The sequence below is a fragment of the Anastrepha obliqua genome, chromosome 4 (genome assembly GCF_027943255.1).
Source record: "Anastrepha obliqua isolate idAnaObli1 chromosome 4, idAnaObli1_1.0, whole genome shotgun sequence".
Lineage (NCBI taxonomy): Eukaryota > Metazoa > Arthropoda > Insecta > Diptera > Tephritidae > Anastrepha > Anastrepha obliqua.
This window is the reverse complement of record NC_072895.1, coordinates 22,228,816-22,252,437: the sequence shown is the minus strand read 5'-3', so window position 1 is coordinate 22,252,437 and position 23,622 is coordinate 22,228,816. Positions and strand designations below refer to the sequence as shown.

Below are 23,622 nucleotides of genomic sequence, written 5' to 3'. Positions count from 1 at the left end.
TTCACTATTTGTAAACGTCCCTCGTTCGTAAGTCTGAATACGGTAATTTGTTTGTGTAAGCTGAATAAAAATTTAGAAATTTCAAAAACTTTTATTTACTTGCACAGCTGGTTTGATCCGAAAACAAACACCCGGTATATATATTTCTCTATTTAGCGCTATTTGATTACATCTGGCGTACTTGTAAATCAACTGAGTTAAGAGGAGGCAGAGATGGCAGGCGTATTTGGGGACGTGTTTAATGACCGAAAACCGCTACTGACTGTGGTGGGCGGTCGAAAGTATCCGCATTATTTGGATAACTTTGGCATTAAGCGGATTTTCGCACACACAAGAAAACGCCACTTTTTGCGAAATTGCCAATTATGTATGATGAAAGGAAAACAAAAAAATATATCTACATATTTTTATAGAATGACAGCTGCGTTTCTTTATTATTTTTTTTAAAGCTCTGAAAATTTTTAATTTAATTTAAATCCTATTTTTATGCCAATGACATAGGCAAGACGACTTATGATCTTTACGAGTAAATACATATATATGTATACACATATCTACATATGTATGTATGTATGTCAAATTCTTCAAATTTTATGTTGTGGAACAATAAAAACTGAAAAGAACAGTTTTTTTCTGTTTTTATTTTTTTTTACTTTTTTCTGAATGGACGAATGGACAAGCAATGAGTTACGATGGCGCTCGTGCTCAGCCAATCACCCAAAATAAAAGTAAGAAAAAATAGCAAATGTAGAAAAAAACACAATCCAGCTGTGGCGTGCCGCTCGAACCAACTCTTGCCATGAATTGATGATCGGCGCGGGACGACAGTTGCGTGCCAGTATTGAAAAATGATGTTGGTGTGGGCGCGCATTTGTGGTAAAAATTAAAAGTCTGATATATTTATAAAATACACATAAATGTTTTTGTAGGTGTGTACGCATTTGAAACATTTACCTACATACCCATATGCACGTATTCCTGCTTTTTCGTCATTACGGAATTTTTATTATCTCGTCGTAACCTCACTAAAGAAAATATTGAGTGACATTATTTTTCATAAACATTGCAGTGACCCTCATTTGATGATCAATAAATATGTTTTTTTATGGCCTATTTGTCCATGTAAATTTATCGAATTTATAGGACGGCGGCCGTCGTGGTCACATGGGCTTGCCGTGTGACCAACTTTCGATGGTGCACGGGCTCGTAATCAGCTGTGGACACGAAACGCCGCATGCGAAAAACCACCTGCTGTTCGGAGGCGGTATAAAACAGTAGGTCCCCCCATTTGCGGAAAAATATCAAGATGCGCTACAAATCGGAGGAGGAGCTCGGCCAAACGCCCAGAAAAAGAGTGTAAGCGCCAATACTCATGTAGGTATATATTGGCGATGTGAGTCCCGAGCTCCCGGCTTGTTTTGAATTCCAAAAATCCCGGGACTAGCCGATTAAAATCACGAGATTGTTGAGTATATTTTTTTTAAGCAGATGCATTCAGTCAAAATTTTATTATAGGTAGGTAGGTTAGATGGCAAGAGTATCACGGGTACACTACAAGTAGCACCAGAGTGCCGTTTTGATACCATAATGTAGACCACAAACTCGCTTTCTGAATTCACGGCTGCCCCAAATGGTGTCTCTGGCATTCGCGTCGCAGCCGATCTTGGGCAAGAGAGTATTCAACAGTTGCTGCATTTCCTCAGAAGGCGCTGGACTATCATTGCCATATAGGCAAATACTAAAACAGAAGCAACTGCCACTGGATAGTTCCACCCTGACGACCGTCACATCTGACGAACATCAATTTTGAACATCTGTCCTTCAGTCCTGTCCTTTTACCTTGCCAGAGCCTAGGCTTTTGAATCAAGCAGATACCGATGTCTTCCTCACGGAGGATAGCAAGTAGGTTATCGGTGGCTTCAAGACTACTCCACTTATTAGGAACCCGCGGATCGAGCTGCTTTTTCGTGTCGTTCCCCATATCCTCAAAGTCGTCGTCTGAGGTAACATAGGCGGGGAAATGCTTCACTTTGACTAGCCTGAGGCCGAAACGGAGTTTAAACTGCTGTTTTTCGAGTACCTACAGGGACTCGTTACTGTTACTGATCAATAGCAGAATGACAGAGCAGTATCGCTGAAGTTCCTCTACTTTGATGACAGAGTCCTCCATCGAGTCTTTCATCGCATCCTCGGGGTTTTGCAATTAAGACACTGGACAATTTCCGAAATGTTCAGCTTCATTTTCGGCAACCAAATTTGGGCTTGTGGTCGTCTTGGAATCTCTGAAGTAAGGATGAGCTTTAGCGAAAGCCCCTCCCAGGCGTTGCTAACCATAGCAAAGCTCTTCTCCATAAACTTCTTCAAAAATTTTGATCATATAACTCTTTGAGGAAAGGAAAGCTCTAAAGCTCTGTCTAAATTTTTTTTTGTGGGAATGTTGGTACAGCTATCATTTACAGTGTCACAGAGTCTGAGCGGGATCTGTCAATTAGCTTGTTTATTTTTGGCATTTAATTATATCAGCCAACCGCGGGTGTGCTCTGCGATTTTAACTATGGATAAAAATATCGATCAAAGAATTGGTCTTACATTTTTGATCGTTAAGTTTTGAACGAGATTTCGTATGCCAAATTGTTAAAAGTGTTGCAAAAAGCCTATAGCGAGTGTGCTTTATCAAAACTATGGGTCTACGAGTGGTATAGGGCTTTTGCAGAGCGCCGAGAAGTCGTGGAAGATTTGCCCCGATTTGGTCGCCCATCAACGTCTTCAACGGATGAAAACATCGACAAAGTGAGGAAAATGGTGCTGGAAAACCAACATTTAAGTTTGAAGGAGATAGCTCGTGACCTTAGCGTGTCTCACGAATCAATTTGCAACATTTTACACCATTGATTGGGCGTGAGACGCGTGGCGGCTTGACTCCTTCCAAGAGAGTTGAATTTCTTTCAAAAAATTCATCGGAAGAAGGTGGCTGAAGACATGCTTGAGCAAGTGAATTTGGACCCGACGTTTATCCAACGCATCATAACAGGTGATGAGAGTGACGTGGGTGTATGAGTTTGACATGCAAACCAGTCAACCAGTCAACACGCGGCTGAATGGCGCTATCCATATGAGCCGAAACCCAAAAAACCACGTCAAAGTCGATGAAAAGTGAAAGTCATGCTACTCGTTTTCTTTGATTATCATGGTGTTGTGCACTCGGAATTCGTTTCGAACGATTCTACGATAAATAGAGAATATTATTTGGAAGTTATGCCACGTGTGAGGAATTCCCCCAATTTGGGGAAAGAAAACTCATGGATCTTGCACCATAATAACACTCATAAGGTTCATATTGTGAACACTTTGTTGCCCAAATACTCGACAAATATCGAACAACCACCGTATTCACCGGATTTACCCCCTGGTGACTTTTTCCTTTTCCCAAAACTTAAATTGCCACTCCGTGGATGCCGCTTTGAGTCGGTGGAGGCCATTAGGAGAAATCGCTGAAGGAGCTAAAGAAGATCCCTTCAAACGTATTTAAAAGGTGATGATGACTTTGATGACTGGACTAATCGTTGGCATAGGTGTATTGCTTCGAATGAAGTTTATTTTGAAGGCGACAAATTACATTTTGACGATTAAACAATTGTTTCGCGTATTATTGAACAATTCCCAGTACTTTTTTGACAGAATGTATTTAGATGTAAAAAGTTTATTTTTCCAAAGAAGGATTCATTTCCGAATGAAAAATTTAAACAAAGTTCTGAAGTAAAAACAAAACGAGGATGAGTATAAATAGGAAACTATATAAAATAGCTCCTTAATTTTATTTTAAACGAATTTTTTAAATTGTATTTTACAAAATTTTTATTGAAATATCAGATGATATTCTAAGGTACTTTTACTCCATTTGCTTCCTATGGGTTAATGGTAGCAAACTGCTGGCACTTATAAATCGCTTTTGTCAAATTGTTAAATAAGCATGTTTTCAATGGCTTTCTCACTGTGCGTATAATAAGAAGTAAACTGAAAAGATGTGGAAAAAGTAATAATTTTGAGATTTATTCAGTGTTGAAAATTTATGAGACAGATTTTTTTTAAATAAATTATCTTCGGTTCTTTTTAAATTTTTTTATTTTTCATTTTATAGCAAGAAATATACTTAAAAAAAATTGTTCAGAAAAGAGCTAGATGTTTTTGTCAAAAAAAAAAAAACAAATTAATTAAAAAATGGAATAAAATTCACCGGTATTAATCTCTAACTTGACTCCTATGTATTTAATAATAGTTTTTTCTATGCTCACTTACCTCAGGCAGTTTCATAATGGGATTTCATTAACTTTCGAGTTATATTGAAATACAAGGTGAAGTCCAAAGTAAACAAGACTGGCGTCATAAAAATGTTTTTGATGGTGCCATCTTTTTAATGAGTTAGTACGTTGGAAGTTACATTCCCAGCTGACTTCCAGTGAAAGCTTGGTGACATTCGGTTCAGTGGAAACGAAATTATTGCGTCTAAAGTGTCAGTATGTTTGTGTCATCGGTACAAAAACGAGTTTCGCACAACGAGCTAATATCAAAATTTGTTTTAAAATCGTTAAAACATTTACCGAAACATTTGAATTCTATCTATTCTATCTCGTGCCAGAGTTCATGAGTGGTTTACACGTTTCAGAGATGGTTGTGAGGGCATAAATGACAATGAACATACGGGTCGGGCCGCCCAAAATCAGTAATCACCGAAAGCTCCATCGAAATTGTTCGTCAAATTGTTTATCAAAAATGAACCGAAATCATCATTGACGTTCATGGAATCAGAGTTGAATATCTCCAAAACATCGATTTATCGCATTTTAACTGATCATTTGGGCTTACGAAAGGTCTGTACACGTTTCGTTTCCAACAAGTTAACTGAGGACTAAAAATTGTTCAGAATTCAACATTCGAAATGTGGTGTTCCCAAAATGAACCTGAAACTAAGCGTCAAAGTGCCGAATGGAAGGCCCAGACGAACCACCAAAAATCAAGTCGACGCTCATTTGTTTTTACGATTCCAAGGGAATTGACCACAAGGAGTTCATGGCAATGGGCCAAACAGGCAATGCAATTTTTTATCGTGCCAGTTTGAAACATTCGCCCTGAATACTGCGAAAGAGGAAGCTGGCGCTTATTGCATGATAATTCACCATCTCATCGATCCACTCTTATGACTGATTTTTTGACTAGAAATCGCATTTTCACCATCAATCACTCACCGTATTCGCCTGATATGGCTCCCTGTAAATTCTACCTATTCGGAAAATTGCATTTTGCCATGAAAAGAAAACGTTTTGCGTCCATAGAGGCCATCCAAGACGCTTATACCGACATCCTGAAGGACATTCCGGTCAACGACCTGAAACACTCTTTCATAAAGCTTTTAGATGGCGCAAAACAGTGTATCGAGGTCAAGCGTGCTGTTTTGAATAAATAAACTCGAAGTTATAAGAATAAAGCTCTTGTCATTTCTATTTTAGCTGAGTCTTGTTTATTTTGGACTTTATCTTGTGACTGCTTCAAACTACTGATGAAATTCATCAGGTGTGTGATATTTAAACCCGCAATATCCGCAGGTGTGGCAAAGAAGTGAGAGATGTCTACATCCCAATTTCAAAATATCACCATTTTTGGCCTTTACATGAAAAAATCAGCTAAATGGCTATGTTTTTTTTTTATTTTTATTTATTTATAATAATATCAATTTTTTCTCTTAAGAAATTTATTTAGTCAGAACATACATATGTAAATGAAAAAATTAATTTATGTGATTTATAGAAAAGAAACTAAAAAGTTCGACCCAAATTGGGGGACATCAGAATTCGTTTTAGAGGTATGGTTCCTTCGGCAAAGTTTCTTATTTTGATCCCTAGAATATGATTTTCACAGAGCAATGGGCGATTTTTTTGCCTCCCCACAAATCGACGCGGCCTAATGGATACTCAACGGACAATTTCCGGTAAGGATAACTACCAAATTCAAAAGCTGCGGCTTTGTTAGTCTTAAAAGATGAATAGAGATTTTCCAGTTTCTTTTTTACAAGTGCCCTTACAGATCATTGTCGGAAGTAGTTTTATGTAATTATAAATTTTCGATGCTGTCAAAGTCTAAAGAATGCAATTCAACGATAAATTATAGCATTCTTTCGAAGACTTGGCATTGGCAAATCGACATTGCGTCGATAAAGTGGTTTGCCTTGTAGCATCGAAGGAAAACGGAGATTGTGTATCTTTAACACTACAACAGACCTGCACTTGGTCTTCGTGTAGTATGGGGCCACTCTTTCCAGCTAATTCCACCCAGCTTCGTTTTGCGAAAACCGAGTACAGTTTGAATAATAAAGGGTCAGAAGGTTTTGTGCCAACATTTCTCACCGCCAGAGAAGCAATAGGAGGTGAGTCATTCTTCCAACATATAAACACAGCTTCTCATATATTATATTACTAGCTTTAACCCGCGGCCCAGCTCGCGTAGGAGTAGTTTCATATATAAAAGAATTACAAACAATAATTTCATAGAAAATAATTTTTTATTAATAACCATAATATTACAATACCCGGCATCCGTTGCCATGCCTCGTTGAATAAAATGAAAACAACCAATCAGAAAAATATCAAGCAAAATTATGTTTATTAATTGTCTGTCTCAAACCGTTTTTTAACTTTATGCTTATGCGGATTATGAAGTCTAGAGTGTGCTATAAATAATGGGAAATAGGAAAAACTAAGATTTTTTAGATTAAATTTAAGCAAATATTCGATTATTAGTGGCGAATGAGAGTGGTGGCGCGGCCTGGGGGCTGTATGAAGGTAGTTCCATCATAAAAACATGCCTATAACCTTCATTGGGTGAAAATATGAATGTATAAAAATTTTTAACGTCATTTGGTGTTGTCGTTTCGTAGTGATGCGCGGACAACGTACAGACATTCACCTTTATAGTATAGATATTTGGGCTATATGCTGGTGTTCTGATTAGTAAATAATAGAACTCTTAGATTCGCCAGGCATTAGCTAGCACTTAAGGAGTATCAGTAGGACTGTGTTTATACAAGTAAACATTTGTTACTTTACCTCCCTTTACTTGTGAACCTCGTGCTTCAACACCCTTTGGTTCTCATACTTTTCAATGTTGTTGTTGACTTTAGACTAAAAACTAACAATTACAAGGTGTGTGAACACGACGGATAACACCAAAGGGAATTCGCAACAAAATTCGTTGAAGCAACAAAATTTGCTTCCTCGAAATGGAGTTTGCAGCATTGAAAATGGTGAGCTATACCAGTTGTATGAGGTATGGCGCTAGCGGCGAATTTTGTTCGATAACTTTTGTTTTTGTTTGCTTTCACATGTGATTTTTTTTTGCCAATTGAGCAGAGGCCAGAGATAGCGTACAGAGAAGTGGCGAATGGAAGGCGCCTAATAGCATTTTATTTTTACTTTCATTTTCTTTTTGATTTATTTAAAAACCCAAAACTCATACATTGATTATGTAGATGCAGATTAAATTAAAGATAAAATTAATCACTTAATAAATACCCGCACTAAGTTTTTTGGCAAGCTGATTTGGTGAAATATGGCACCACCTGCTGATATTTGCTAAACTTCTCAGAACACCTACTGTTAGTTTAAATTAGCTGGGAGCATACATTTTGGACATAACGATTTGAACTATTTTTTATACCTTGCATAGCAGACTCCTCTACTCTGTTCATGATTTAAAGTAAAAATTTGGGGCTGAATTTGAGTAGGTAACACTGGTATGCTGCCTCGGTAACACTCGGATTAGCCAATACTGCGCAAAGAAGAAACAGCTTTAAATGGCGGGGATACTGGCTCCGCATGAAGCAGTTCTTAGAATACTCGTAAAGGGTGATCTATTTAGATGTATCGGATTTTAAATTGAAAAAAATTACGAAAATTCAAATTGATTGGGCAATCTTTATTATTTTTGTGTAGAACTATTCATGAAATTTATTTCTTAAAGATAATCCCTTTCAAATGTTGTTTCAAATGGGGTTTCGTAAACACCAATTTCGAATGACTCGCTGGAGACTTCGGTGAGTATCTCGTAAATAAATAAGAAAGGGTTTTCCAATAAGAGGTATTATTTTGATATTCAAAGAAAAATGCTATTTTTTAATATAAATGATCGGATGTTTATTTCATTATAAAGAGGAAGGTATGTGATTAATAGTGGAAAATAACATCAGGCAAATGACCACCACGACCACGCTTACAGGACAATATCCTTTTCATGAAATTTTCCATAACCGAATTGAAAAGTGGCTGCGCTTAGTCCTCGATAGCCTCGCGAATTCCATCTTTGAGGTCTTGAATTGACCCTGGGCTGTTGGCGTAGACCTTCTCTTTCACGTGGCCCAAAGAAAAAAGTCACAAGGTATTAAATCATAAGATCTCGGTGGCCAATTGTGATCACCTCTTCAAGAGATAACAGGGTCCGGATATTTTTCCCGTAAAAGTTCAATGGTTTCATTGCTTGTGTGGCCGGCCATAAAAAATCGTTACTCATCTCTCGATAGCGCAATCTATTCATTCACAACACCTGTTATTGGAAAACCCTTTAGAATTTTACGATTTGTAAACGTTGTTGTGGCCTAAGTTTTTCAATTATGAAATTTAATTGAATACCGAAAAAAATTATATACTTACTTTGATAGTAGTCTCGCGTGATCTGTAAAAAAAAAACCTGGAAAAAATACCTCCAATCTGATCACCCTTTGCAATCCTTCTCGCCATTCTGAAACTTTTTGCCTGAGATATCTCAATGAAACTGTGTACAAAGGCCCCTCTTGATAAAAGGTAGATTTGTTTTTGCAATGGAGAGAGTCTGGCAAATAAATTACCTTATAAATTTATGTGTTGTAAACTAAATTTATTCGAATATATCGAAAGCTTTAATAAATTTCATAAATGATATTGAACATACAATGCATACCTACTTTTGTTTTCTGTCTTTATTTACCTCACTACAAAATTTCAATAGGAATATAAATACACTAATTGAATAGTTAGATTAACAAAGAATTTATAGAGCTATTCAAAATAATTTGTTGCCAAAATACCGCAAATTATGCAAAGGCACGAAATTACTATTTCCACCCGCAACTTGCGCGCTTGTTCGCTATTTTCATTAATGCGTTCGTAGATTTATACATACACTTATAAGTATGACCGTGCACACCGAAAATGTACATACATACATACATACTTCTGTTGAAAATATACGCATGTTTGTTTAAATTCAAATTTGATTGGAACATCATTGGTGGCTACCTAAATTCGGTAGAACAAATCACCTGCCAAAATGCTTATAAAAGCCCTGCAAAGAAATCATGAAGTATTAATACCAAGTTCTAGTTCACGACTATACTAAAGTGCATATGTATGTATGTATGGAATATTGTACACTTAACATCCCTGCAGTGAAAAGCCAAACGAATTTTAGTTCATGAAGTGGCTTTTGATGGAAGCAGTGACTGGAATTATACCAGTCGCAAAATGACCAATTACATATACATTATAAAACTGCAGGTCCCTCCATTCTCCATTTGTGGAACAACAACAAGATGCATGCCACAAATAGGAGGAGGAGTACGGCCAAACTCCTAAATAAGGGGGTAAGCGCCAATTATTTATTTATTTTATTTATGTGACAAAACGATATCACCTCAACATTTTGACCAGCCTTGTCTGTTTATTTTTTTTCGAATCATAATTATTATACAAAAATAATAATTGTCTAACAAAAATCGTATAAAACCAAATTTCAAACTTTACACCAAAATTAGAAAAATTCCAAAAACTGTTTATCATAATTCCACGGCGCTCAGCATTTACAGGGTGCGTCATCTTTTATATCGGTATGTAACGCTGAATAACTTTGTCATTTACCAACCGATCGACTTCAAAATACATGTTTTCGATACGTCAATTCAGTCCAATTTCAACCATGGATCGCTTTACACCGAAACAACGCGCTGAAATAGTGACGCTTTACATCGAACATAGTCGCTTATTGTTCTAACTCAACGCGCATATCGCAAAAAGTATCGCGGCAAACAGACATCGTCGTTTGGTGTCGAATTTTTTTGAGCATGGGAAAGTAGGAGATCGGCAACATGCCGTTCATCAACGACCAATACGTTTCAATGAACTTGTTGAAGCAGTGAGGGAGAGCGTTACCCAAGAGCCAATAGTGTCGTATTGTCGTAGCGTTCAGCATTTTGGCGTCAGTGAAACCACAATGCGGCGCATTTTGAAGGTTGATTTAAATTTGTTTCCGTATAAAGTGCAATTGACACAAAGCATATTGCCGACAGACCATTCACGTCGCTTGGAATACGACCAAACAGTCGCTCGGATGGTTGACATTGAACCCAATTTTTGAAGGCAAATTTTAATGACTGACGAGGCATATTTTAACCTCTCTGGCAGCGTGAATAAGCAAAATTGCCGCATTTGGGGAACTGAGAATCGACACAAGATCTATGAAACGCCATTGCATGACCGGAAAGCATCTGTTTGGGCCGGCATTTGCGCCAAAACCATCATTGGGCCATATTTTTACCGAGAAAACGAAACGGTCGTTGGAAACCGATATCGATGGATGTTGGCTTCTTATGTCTGCCCGCAAATGCGTAAGAAAGGTTTCGACGGTTACTGTTTGCAACACACTGCGAATGCCACAATTGAATTTCTGCAACGAAAACTCCCGGGACGTCTAGTGTTAAAAAGAGGCGACATCGACTGGCCCCCTAGATCACCTGACTTAACCACTTTTTTTTTCAAAGTTATTCAATGTTTTCATACCTACATAAACGATGGTGCACCCTGTACAAATTGTCTTCTTAGCGAATCAAATAACCCACCCTGCACTTCGTCCAATTGAAATAACAAAGGCTATTCGTTCCCATGACAGTCGGTTCTACGTTACCGGAACGACCCGGATTTATATCCGGCCAATGACTGTCACTCCAGCAGCATTCCCCGTCCATGTTTGGGGAATGTTTATGCTACTACAACAACAACAACAAAGGCTATTAATGATGACCTAAACCCAAAATAGAGCTCATTCTGAGTAATAGGCAAGATTCAATAACATAATAACAAAAATAAAATATTAATAAAAAAAAAATTGCCCAGTTTTTAATTCGAATTTCCGCGGTTAAAGCAAATAAGATTGGAAAGATGCAAGAAGCAGTGGCACGGGCCATAAAAATCAGTGTGCAAAACTTCTCATACAAAAAAATCTGGAATTTGTAGAACTCCCGTTTGCTAAAACTACATCAAGAAGAATACCACAAATTGGCAAAGAGTGGAAATAAAGAACTACTACTAGCCATTGTTTGGAACTCATTAAAGAGGCAACAGCTTCAAGCCTGCTGATTTCCCTGCAGGCCATATTCAAGTGCTTTACCCGCATATGCAGGTGCCTCTGTCAGTAGCTCATTTATATACGTTCGCACTCTAATAGATTTACTTGGTGGTGTAAATTGTGGAATAGGCACAAACATAACAACGAAACAGTTTTTCTCAGATTGATTTCATTCTGTTGTTTGATTTCGATTATTTCTTGTTGTTATAGAAATTACAGTCCATAATTGTAAATATGAGAATTAGAGGCAGAGAATGGAGAAAAGAGCAAATGGTTTCTTTGAAGAATAAAGCATTTATGCAAATGTTTTTATAGAAGTTAGAGGAATTGGTTGGATTATGTAGGCATTAATTTACAATAATTACATATGTAACTACTCACATGTAAATAATCTCTCTCTAGCTCAATATAAGGACAGAATGCTGAGTACAAGAAAGGTAGAGAGGTACCAACAAGCTCATGTGATATATCGGCAAATATTAGTTTGGCTGAACGGGATCGGTGAAACCAAGATTGCACGTAAGTAGCCGTTGCAGTATCAGCACCATAAACACCATTTACTATTTCAGCGGCCTGCCTTGCATTTTCGCTTCAATCAAAGAAAAACTGTAAAATGAACCGAATTTTCTCTCTATTGACTTCCATTGTTAACACCCTGTAACTCACAACTGAATGGAACCAACAAAAAACAGCAGAGGAATTTTTTTAGTGCGAAATGTCACCTTGATAACGAGCATAAATTTTAAACTGTTTGATACTTTACGAGATATCGATCACTGCAGCCATCTACCGAGAAAATAATAAATTTCTTTTTTCTTTTTCCTTGGGTATAACATTTTACCAAAAACCACTAGGAAGGCATACATAGGAGAGATGGCTGGAAAAGCTCTTACAGTATACCTAACATGTAAATCAATTACAGGGAAATTACTGCAATGGGAGAATTGCACAACGAAGCAAACCGTAGTAAACATACTAACAAGGTTACAGAGGCTTGCGTGTGTGTGTATGTATAACAGGAGCCATGTGTAGATGTCCCACGGCATTTTCTGAACTCACACCTCTTCACATTCATATCCAATTCCAGCCGAGGAGGGCTGTCCTAAGATCAACCAAAGCTACCATTGGATCAGACGCAAAGATAATAAATACCAGGTTTGCTTGTTAGGTGTGGTGAAAAAAAATGTTTGAGGCGAACTTTGGATTCTACGCCACTCGTTTAGCTTCCCTAAGCTAAAGCTAAATTTTGTGAAACGAATGACGTCGGCATATCTGTCAAACTCGCTCAGAGCCGAATAACGGTCTGCTAGGTAGTACACCCCTAAAAATCTTTTCACCATGGATCAGTCGCCAAAGATCCAAACGCCATGAGATTTGATGCTGCGTTTTGTCAAATCCTTCAGTTCAGTATTAACTGGTAATAAAAATACTTTGAAAGCTTTTTTAAAACCCATAAAATAGAATAGAATATGATGAGGGGGTGCACAAGCGTAGAGAGTGGCCAGCGCGCTCCTGTACCTCAAACTTTAAACTCATTTATCTCGAAACGACTTTTTTCGGCCTGGTGTTGTGTAAAAACAAAAAAAAAAACTATTTAACCGAATCGTCTGAAATCGTCTTAATATATTGTTTACAACATAAATGGCTATCGCCCGCACTATAATCATATTATTATTTCGTATTTTTTTTATTAAAAATTCATTTTGTGAATTTTTTTTTTATTCTAGCACGGGACATAGCTACAGTCAAACTGCTTAATAAGTTTTTTGGTTTTTTGTGTTTCAGATAAATAGAAGAGCAGAAATGGACAACACCGTCCAGCTGCAATTTTTCGGGCTAACTTCAACGCCATTTTTTAAATTATTAAAATTAAAAAAAAAAAAATCATTTTTGTATGTAAAAGAAATTAAGGGAGTCTAGAAGGTCTAGAAAGTTGAAAAAATCGATTTTTTTGCATATTTTAGTTTAGTTTAATTTAGTTTTTATTTAAAGTTTAGACCTTCAAAAATATGCCCTTCAACGGATTTTTCAAAATTCGAATTATTTTCGGAGATACAGCGGATTTTGTGACGTGGCGTCTAAGCGGGCCGAGTGGTTCGAATCGCACAATGAACGCCAGATGTTACCGGATGACTTGAGGACTCATTCTTTCCAGAAAATCTTTTGTATCCCACACAACCTTTATTTATTCTATACATATATACTTTATACTTCTATAATATATACTTGGAAATATATATATATGTATATATCCAGAGTGAGTGAGTAGTAAATATTATGATCTAAGTTATCTATTGGAATTGTTGCTCAAACTTCAAACGCTATTTTCTTAAAACTACTTTTTTGAGATGGTCGTCATGATATCTCAAGTTCTACTTGGCCGATCGCTTTGAAGTTTGATAGAAATTTTTTATTATACATCTGTCTATCGCGCCTGCCTCGGATTTTGAAAAATTTAAGTTTAAAGTATTTTAAAAAAAAATTGAAAAGGAAAAAAAGATGGTAAACATTTTTTTTTTCAAGTTGACGTCATTTTGTGAATTTGTTTTTTCTTTGATTTGGCGTAATCCGATAACGACATCCTAACTAATGAAGAATTTTTTTAATTTGTTTGTTTGTAGTGATGACAAGGGTTGGAAGCATGTCAATCATGGAGCACCGTTTTTAATGTAGCCCCTACTCGTGGAATTATGATTTTTTTATTTTTTTTTTTATTAATTTTTTTTATACTTTTCCAATATTAATAATAACCATAATGGATAGTAAAGCTGTTTTCATTTTTTTTATCTTAGTTTTAAAAATACCTAAAATTAAGGCGTCTAGACCAGAATACCCCAAAAAGCCTAAAATATTTAAATATCGTTTTTCATGTTTTTATTGTAAAAAAAAATCCTGTAAATATCCTAAATTTTCGAGCTCTAGATCACCGGGACCCCTTAAGATTGGGCTAATTACAGAAGTATAGAGGAAATGTGTAATACGAGGTGTTATATATATATATATAATTGGCGCATACACCGTTTTCGGGTGTTTGCCGGGATCCTCCTCCTATTTGTGGTGTGCGTCTTGATGTTGTTCCACAAATGGAGGGACCTACAGTTTCAAGCCGACTTCGAACGGCAGATATTTTTTATGAGGAGCTTTTTCATGGCAGAAATACACTCGAAGGTTGTCCATTGCCTGTCGAGGGGCGACCGCTATTAGAAAAAACTTTTTCTTCATTTTGTTCTTTACGTTCTCTGTGAATCCCGAAAGGTAGTCACGCACCAATCCATTCGGCTACGGCGGCCGCCTAACGAGGCGGCCACGAGGTGTTAACCCCCGTTTAATAACAACTGATTTTTTGCAAGTACACAATACCACGTTGGCCTTCTTCATTCTTTCCTCAATATTAAGTTTCCACGTCAGTTTCCTATCTAATATGAGTCCTAAAAAACTAGCGGCCAGGTTATAGGAAGCCTCGATACAGGGAAAGCTCCGCTAAAAATTTTCCAACACAAACACATTTTTTAAGAAGTTTCCCTTCTGTGTGTTTTGATTTCGTATTAAGCGTATTTTTTGCAATGCTATTTTTACCCTTTCAGTTCGCCAACATTTTCGGTTGCATCTTGAAGTCGGTATTTGTTTTTTTGCCAAAAGGGTTTTCGTATTGCTTGCGTGCACTTCTATTATGACTGGCCACGCTATTCAAAATTGCTCCTCTAAAATTGTTCATAACAAAAATGTGTACGTGCAGAACTGCCAATGCATACAATTACATACTTTATCCAAGCAAACAAATCAAATTTTCTGCCACCTCAGGCAATATACAGGTATGCAGGTGGTGGTGGTGGTGTTTTCCGCATAATTAAATTGAATATTATTAGGTGCTTAAAGCAAAACGGCTGCGACTGCGAGTAACAGTCATGTGGAAAAACAGTTTCACTGGGCCAAGCTCACGACCTGCCTGATTGATCTGACGAGCCGTTTGCGTTCGTTAGCGAAAAGATCAAAAGCTGTGGAACAAAACACAGAGCAGTACTGCCAAATCCAATATAGTACCTTTGGAAAGCGCTCTAAATATAGCATACATGTGCAAATTTTCAGTCATTCTACTTAAGCGCATACACATGAACGAGTAAGTATATGTGTGTGGGTGTATATCTACAAGTGTAAGCTAATATTTTTCATAGTTTTGCGTTTGTTAAAAATTTACCTCTAAGATAATATTTAGCAGATCTGTTTATGAAGTCTTGCAATGTAGATGACGAAAGTCTAATACATTGCGTAAAAATATGTGTTTATAAAGAATTAAGAAATTGGAGCATAAAAACTTTGGCAAGACCTGGCAGTAATATTTACCAAATATAAAGTTGTTATCGATGCAAACGAACGAGTAAATGCCTTTGCCTTAAAAAACTATAACTCAACACACCTGACCATAAATACATATCGCAGATATTTTGTGGCTCACTATTACATACGTAGCTTTGTATGTGCCTGTTAGGGTGGCCCGAATTTTTTTTTCTGTTTTGATTTAAAATAAAGTAAGGGGTTAAATTTACGCAAAAATGCATTTTTTCTAATTTTTTCAGTGGGAATTTTCAAAGCGTAAAACCGGCTGCGTATTAAAAAAAAGAAAAATAAAAAATAGATGTTTTCTTTTGTTAGGTATAGAACAAAATTAGGGGGAAAAAGGAAAAAACCTTTAAGAAAAAAATCTTTTTTGGGCCACCTTACGCGAAAGGGGTTCAATAAGCAAACGTGTTAGAAATGAAGACACCATTTTTTCCAAAAATTTTTGTTTTGTTTTCAACATAGTCCGCTTTTAGAAAGATACACTTCGTCCAACGCCCCGACCATCTTTTTAACCCCTCCAAAAAACAATAAGATTTGTCGAAATCTCTAAAATACGCCTCTGTCTCGGCGATGACTTCCCCGTATGAACTAAATTTTTTTCCCGCGAGCCATTTCTTTATGCTAGGGAACAAGAAGAAGTCGCAGGGAGCCAGATCAGGTAAATACGGGGGGAGGGGCAGCAATTCACGCAGTTTGGCGGCGACAACTCCGGATAAATGTGCTGCCGCGTTTTCGTGGTGAAACAGCATCTTCTTTTTCGCCTTCAATTCTTCTCCTTCTCTGTCTCATTCAATTTTTTGTGAAAGCGATCCAACAATTCACTGTAGTATTGTCCAGTTATAGTTCTGCCTTTTTCTAAAAAATCCATGAGGATGAAGCCCTTCGCTTTCTTTGGAGCAGATTAACCGGGAGAAATCCATTGTTTTGATTGTTGGTGGTGTGCATTGATGAATCCAGGTTTCAATAACTCGATGCAAAAATTCCTTCGGATCTCGCTTAAATTGCTTCAAACAATTGCTCGAAGTTAGTAGCCGCATTCGCTTGCTGTCCACCGTGAGCAATCGCGGCACCCATCGGGCCGACAATTTCTTCATCGCCAAACTATCATATATATATATATATATATATAATTGGCGCGTACACGCTTTTTGGGTGTTTGGCCGAGCTCCTCCTCCTATTTGTGGTGTGCGTTTTGATGTTGTGCCACAGATGGAGGGACCTACAGTTTCAAGCCGACTCCGAACGGCAGATATTTTTATGAGAAGATTTTTCATGGCAGAAATACACTCAAAGGTCGTCCATTGCCTGCCAAGGGGCGACCGCTATTAGAAAAATGTTTTTCTTAACTTTGGTTTCACCGAGATTCGAACCAACGTTCTCTCTGTGAATTCCGAATGGTAATCACGCACCAACCAATTCGGTTACGGCGGCCGCCAAACTATCATGGAAAATATTAATTGCCATTCCGGTCGACACACTTATGGCCTCTGTTACTTCGCGCACTTTCGTTCGTCGATCAACAAACAGACCAAATCTTTATGCTAAAGCAAAATCTTGAAAAGTGCTCTGAATGCAACTTAGTCGTGCACATTCTGTTCGTCCCATTCAGAAGCGCTTGCCGACTTGGGTGTCAGCGGGAAACTCAGTTAGTTGGTATTGGCAACTCTGACTAACACTACTGAAAAAGTAGTTGTACAACAAATAGTAAACTCCGCCTTTACCAATCAATAATACTGCCGTATGACAGGCTGCGAGTGCTGGACAATGACAATCAAAGACGAAAGATGCTTAAGAGCGTTCGAGCGAAAAGTGTTCCGAAGGGTGTTTGGTTCCAGACGCTGCAGCGGGGGAACGTAGCGAATACGCTACAACGAGAGTTGCTGAACTTATGCCGGGTAGAAGATGTCGTTAAACACATTAAATACCAAAGGCTTCGATCGTTAGGACACACTGTGCGCATGGAGGACAGCCACCCTCAAAAATCCTTTTTAACAGCAAACTCTAACGACCCGGACTCGAGAACGCCCAACCTAGCTTGACCAAGTCATAGCCGACTTGAAGTGATAGAGTTAGAAGCTGGAAATCTTTTGCTATGAACCGTGCAGATTGGAAGAAGATTGTGAACGAAGCTAAAGTGCAACCTGAACAGAAATCGGTACTTGATGATGATTGCGTACGGTATTTCAGGACTAAGGACTAGGAGTAAAACTAATTTGCTTTTAGTTTGAACAAAATTTAATGAAACTTCACGAATTTTTTACACAACATTAACTTATTATTATATCTATAAAATCATTCAATAAACTGCAGAAGAAACTTGATGGCCTCAGTTTCCACGCAGAGCGCGTCGGTTTACGTATAAATGTGGGTAAAACTCCATAAATCTATGCAAATCAACACCTCGCAGGCAAACTATTTTAAAGTATATGGTGAACAAATCGAAAGCATAGGTAGCACACTTACCTATCTGGGAAGCCAGATTACACCAGATGGCGGAACGATGGCTGATATAAATGCAAGAATTTCAAAAGCCAAAGCGGCATTCGCCAGCCTAAAGAAGATATGGTACTCGAAGCAACTAACACAACGCACAAAATGGTAAAGATTTTTAATTCCAATACAAAATCAGTTCTTCTCTACGGTTGTGAAACTTGCCTTGTGTCTGCATCTACCACACAAAGCTTACAATAATTTGTTTAACGTGGTCTCAGAATAATCCTGCAGATATGGTGGCCTGACAATTGGATTTCGAACGAACAATTCCACGCAGGAAGTGGAAAAAACCCATTGCTATTGAAATACGGGAACCTAAATGGAGGATGCAAACCAGCTAACGAAATAAGCAGAACGGCGTTAGACTGGAACCCTCAAGGACATCACCGCAGAGGACGTTTTTGCTTCAACATAAATTGTCTTCGGAGTATAATGTAGAATTTATACCGGAGATCTTCATGGAGAACTTCACGGATAAGGCCCTCAGAAACATTAAGCTCCTTCGCAAGAGCGATCATTGATTTTGAAGGGTCCTCGTCAGTTATCGCTCAAACTTGTTTAATAAATTCTACATATCGGACAATCTTAGAACGTATGTGTGAGATCTACGCAGTAAGGAAATCAGTGGACTTAGCCATAGAAAACACTACTCCGAACTCTCAAATAAAATTTTACATTGACAGCCAAGCAACCTTCAAGGCAATAACAGCTGTAATGCTGGGATAGGATGGATGAGAACTGATAAACAAGCCACCATCTACTGGGTTCCAGGACACAAGGGAATTGAAGGAAAGGAGAAAGTGGATACATGGCAATGGCAAACCTCCGATTGTATTTCTGCCATGAAAAAGCTCCTCATAAAAATATCTGCCGTTCGGAGTCGGCTTGAAACTGTAGGTCCCTCCATTTGTAGAACAACATCAAGACGCACACCACAAATAGGAGGAGGAGCTCGGCCAAACACCTAACAGAAGTGTACGCGCCAATTATTTATTTACTTTTTATTAATGATTCAAGAAGTGAACTCAAGATGGGAAAGAACCAGTTCATCCTATGCAGGCACAATGTCCGGTCTACAAACTATGTATATTTTATCTCTCCCCAGGAAAGAGTGTAAGCTTGTAGTGAGGATACTGACGGGTCACTGTCTCACTACCCCGTACGTGGCCAAACTGGCGCTAGGGCAGAACGCTACATGTACAATATGTAACGAAGTCAACGCGATAGGATCTTTGGAACACCTACTCTGACACTGCTCTGCACTTAGCAAAACACGAATCAATCACGAATTAACTTCAGAAAGTGTGGCAGATCAAAAAATTAGCAACCTACTTAAATTATCTAAACTGGGTATTACTGATAAAATATAAAGTTCTTAAAGGGTCCCGGAGTTTTAAAGCTCGAAAACCACCAGGACCCCTTAAACTCTTCATATAAACACTTGGTATCACTATGGTTCAATTTTTGGTCTATGTGCGATCTGCAGGATCAACCAAGTACAACCTAACTGAACCAAGATGGCACCGGGATCGGTATTCTTTCTGTATTCTCTACAGCGTGCTTCTAAGCCTAGGTAACTAGAAACCTTCGCTGATTCAAGTTCGCACATATCCACCCAACATTTTATATACTCTTATACTCTAGGGAATGTCGGCGTTTTTTCTAAAGTCTAAACTATTATAAATCAAAACTAATCTTCACTTCTCTAAGACCACTACCATTCCACGGTACCATCTGAGCTCTGAGCATACTACTGTGGGCAAAAAGTAAGGTGAATTTGGCTGTAAAATGAAAAATCTTTATTTATTCTTGTAAATCAATGTCATCTCCTTCAAAATAATCCCCTCTCGATGAAATACACTTATGCCAACGATTTTTCCAATCCCCGAAACATGCCAAATAGTTCATTTCCGGTATAGCCATCAGCACCTTCTTTGATTCAGCTTTTATCTCCTCAATCGACTCGAAACGCGTTCCCCGGAGTGATCTCTTGAGTTTTGGGAATAGCCAGAAGTCACAAGGAGTCAAATCAGGCGAATACGGTGGTTGCGGAACGATATGCGTGGAATTTTTGGCGAAATGGTCACGAAGAACGAGTGCAGTGTGAGACGGTGCAATATCGTGATGCAAAAACCAAGAGTTGTTGGCCCATAATTCTGGTCTTTTTAGACGAATTGCTTCACGTAAACGACGCATAACGCTCAAATAATATTCCTTATTAACAGTTTGGCCAGGTGGAAGGAATTCATAGTGCACCACACCACGAAAATCGAAAAAACTGTCATCATGACCTTTATTTTTGAACGACTTTGACGTGCTATTTTCGGTCTGGCCTCGCCTTTAGCACGATACTCGCTTAATTGGTCGGTTGTTTCAGGGTCGTAAGCATAAATCCAAGTCTCATCTCCCGTAATGATGCATTTAAGCTTGTCCTGATAGTCTGAAAGCATTGTTTCACACACATCAACGCGACGACTTTTTTCCAAGAAATTGAGAGTTTTCGGTACCAAACAAGATTTGACTTTTCGTAGGCCCAAATGGTCTTTCAAAATGGTTTTCACAGATCCTTCTGATATTCCGATCATATCAGTAAGGTCTTTAACAGTCAATCGACGATTTTTGAGCACTAACTCCTTCACTTTATTGACGTGTTGGTCATCTGTTGACGTCGATGGTCGTCCGGAGCGCTCCAAGTCATCAACACGTTCTCGACCCCCTTTGAAGTCTTTGTACCACTTATAAACATTTTTCTGCGACATGGTCGAATCACCAAATGCCTTCTGCATGCTAAACGTTTCCGCAGCCGAAATTTCATTCCGCAAACAAAATTTGATGGCACTTCTCTGCTCAATCAAATCAGACATTGTAAAAATCGAAAAATGCACTCTTGGTCGTTTGGTAAACACAGGCGTAAATATATTACTGATAATGACATTCACATGAAAGTTGGCCCAGATGTTATTAACAGTGCTGCCAACTTATGAAAAAAATAATCCCGCGAAGTTTGACAAATAAATTCACCTTACTTTTTGCCCACAGTAGTACCCATTCAGTAGTTGTAAATCTAGTAGACGATAAGATAATACCGGAAAATGGTTTTGGATCAATAATATGATGGCTCATCCACCCCTCGCTGGCTCGTCCACTCGTCATTTCTTGAGTTAAGTTGTAGTTATCCAAGTCCTATCTCAAAAGAGCAAAACGAAAAATAATGGTTTCGGGCAGTTATAGCCACATATATGAATGTTTTGGAGATATATTAAAATTTACTTGAGTCGAATCAAATTGAAAATATCTATAAAACCCAAGTTCTTTATAAGTAAAATTAATTTTACAAATATGATTTCCAAAAAATCATCTCAGATAACTAAAGAGTCTTTGCTTAAAATGTCGGCAGATTTTTGGAGGTATCTTGAAACCGATCCGGCTTATGTAAATCTTAAGATTTTCCCAATAAATTTTGGTAGAGTCTTAAAATATAATGAATTTCATAATTCTGATGGAAAATCAATATGTAATAGTTTTTTTTTCTTATGGAGAGTGATACACCCTAATGTCTGCACGTATCGGCTTCTATTGTAAATATTTTGTGGAGATTCCATTTACATATATATACATACTAATTTATAAACATATTTTTATACCTTTACATATACGGATAGAAGGTTACAAAACAATACCTCAGTTTATTAGCATTACAGCTAAAAATAAACTTTTTTAAGAATATTGAGCATTAAATGCAAAAAACACTAAAGTACTTAACTCTAAGAGTTAACGTATTGCCTTCCATGTTCCATATGCGAATGATTGTGTGCCTGATATGTACTGTATGGATGCATGTTTTCTGTTTGTATCTATATATTTCTAATGGGTCGTTTTTTTTAGAGGCATATTGCTTTCCAAAACGATTTTAGTGCAATTAGCCGGTTAAGTAAACACGCGTTTTTGACACTTCTGCTCAGGATGCTCTGTCAAAATGTAATGCAAAAACTAAAAACCGCAAAGCGCTTAAAAATCATGGAAATTTATTTTCAAAATTCAGCTTCTGAGATTATAAATAAGCTTCCAGTGGCCCAGAAAATGATTTAAAATGCCGTTAGCGCAAAAATTGGAGCCAAACTGACATAACGGAGAATGCCATTGAGTTTAGAAGAGCCAAATCAAAGGAAATCTGCTATGAAAATCTTTGTCTAAATAAAATGTTGAAAATCCGTGTAATTATTACAATTTATTAAAAAAAAGCCTTGGACTCTTCCATAAGTTACTTGCGAAGAGGTGGTGTCCCCTAGTAGGATTGAGTAATTTCTTGAAAAATATAATGTTTTTTTCTTTCTTCACTCCGTTCGAGAGCATGGGGTCTCCACAAGACTCATGACAAGACCCATCGAGCACGGTTCTGGGCGGTTATTTTTGGGCTGTCCCTAGTGAACATCGACCTTCTCCAAGTAATCTTTGGTAGGCCGCGATCTCTGCTTCTTTTGCGTGTTCCAGTTCAATGTCATTCTCGTGATGCTATCTGGTGGTTTTCTAAGCGTGTAACCTATCGCCACTTTCTGCGTTTTATTTTCCATAGGATGGGCTCCTCATTAGTTGATATCCACAGCGCGTCGTTACTGATGGTGTTTGGCCAGAATATTCTGCAGATGATGCGAATGCATTTGTTGACTAAAGATTGTGGCCTCTGTGTGATGGTGTTAGAGACCATTGACCAACAATACAGACTTCACACCTAAGCTAAATATTCGCAGTTTAGTGCGCCTGGAGATCTACGAATTCGCCCAGAATGTACGCATTCGCCCGAATACGTTCGCCCTTACCTTGTTTCGCCTGCGATTGATTTCTTCATCTGCTCCGCCGTCTGCCATGGTAGTGCAGCGGAGGAAGCACAAGCTTCAAAACTTTCAGCTTTTCAATCAGAATTTTTAGAAACATTATGATGCCTTGAAATTTGTAACCCAGCAGATCTATAGTCCATTAAATCATAAGAAATAAAGCTTTTTAAATTCAATTACCCTTTTCCATGTATTCCATGTCATTTTAGTCGTGAAAATACCGATGCAAACTCTTGAGCGAATTATTGCTCGTAAGTAGACCAGTTTGAAAATGAAATATTTTTTTTAGAAATTTTATTTTTCCTCCACTTTTACTCAAAATTTCTAGAGCCAGCAACCCAGTGTCGAGCTAAAGGAGCCGATTTGTCAAGAGGAAACGAGAAAGCTGCTTACTGAGGAGCAAACCTTTTATTATTGAATCAAAGTGAATCTATTAAAGGTGTTATAGGTAATCAGCTGATTTTTTTTCTCTTTCGCCATGTCCATGTGGCTGTCAGCCCAGAATGAAAAAAGGCGAATTCAATCTTTGTTTTCTACT

General features: G+C 37.8%; 1 protein-coding gene across 5 annotated transcripts in view; it reads right to left on the bottom strand.

Moving 5' to 3' along the window:
* LOC129244846 (potassium channel subfamily K member 15) overlaps nucleotides 1-23,622 on the bottom strand; it is a 77,131-nt gene that overhangs the window by 32,272 nt on the left and 21,237 nt on the right. The gene's annotated exons all lie outside the window — the stretch shown is intronic.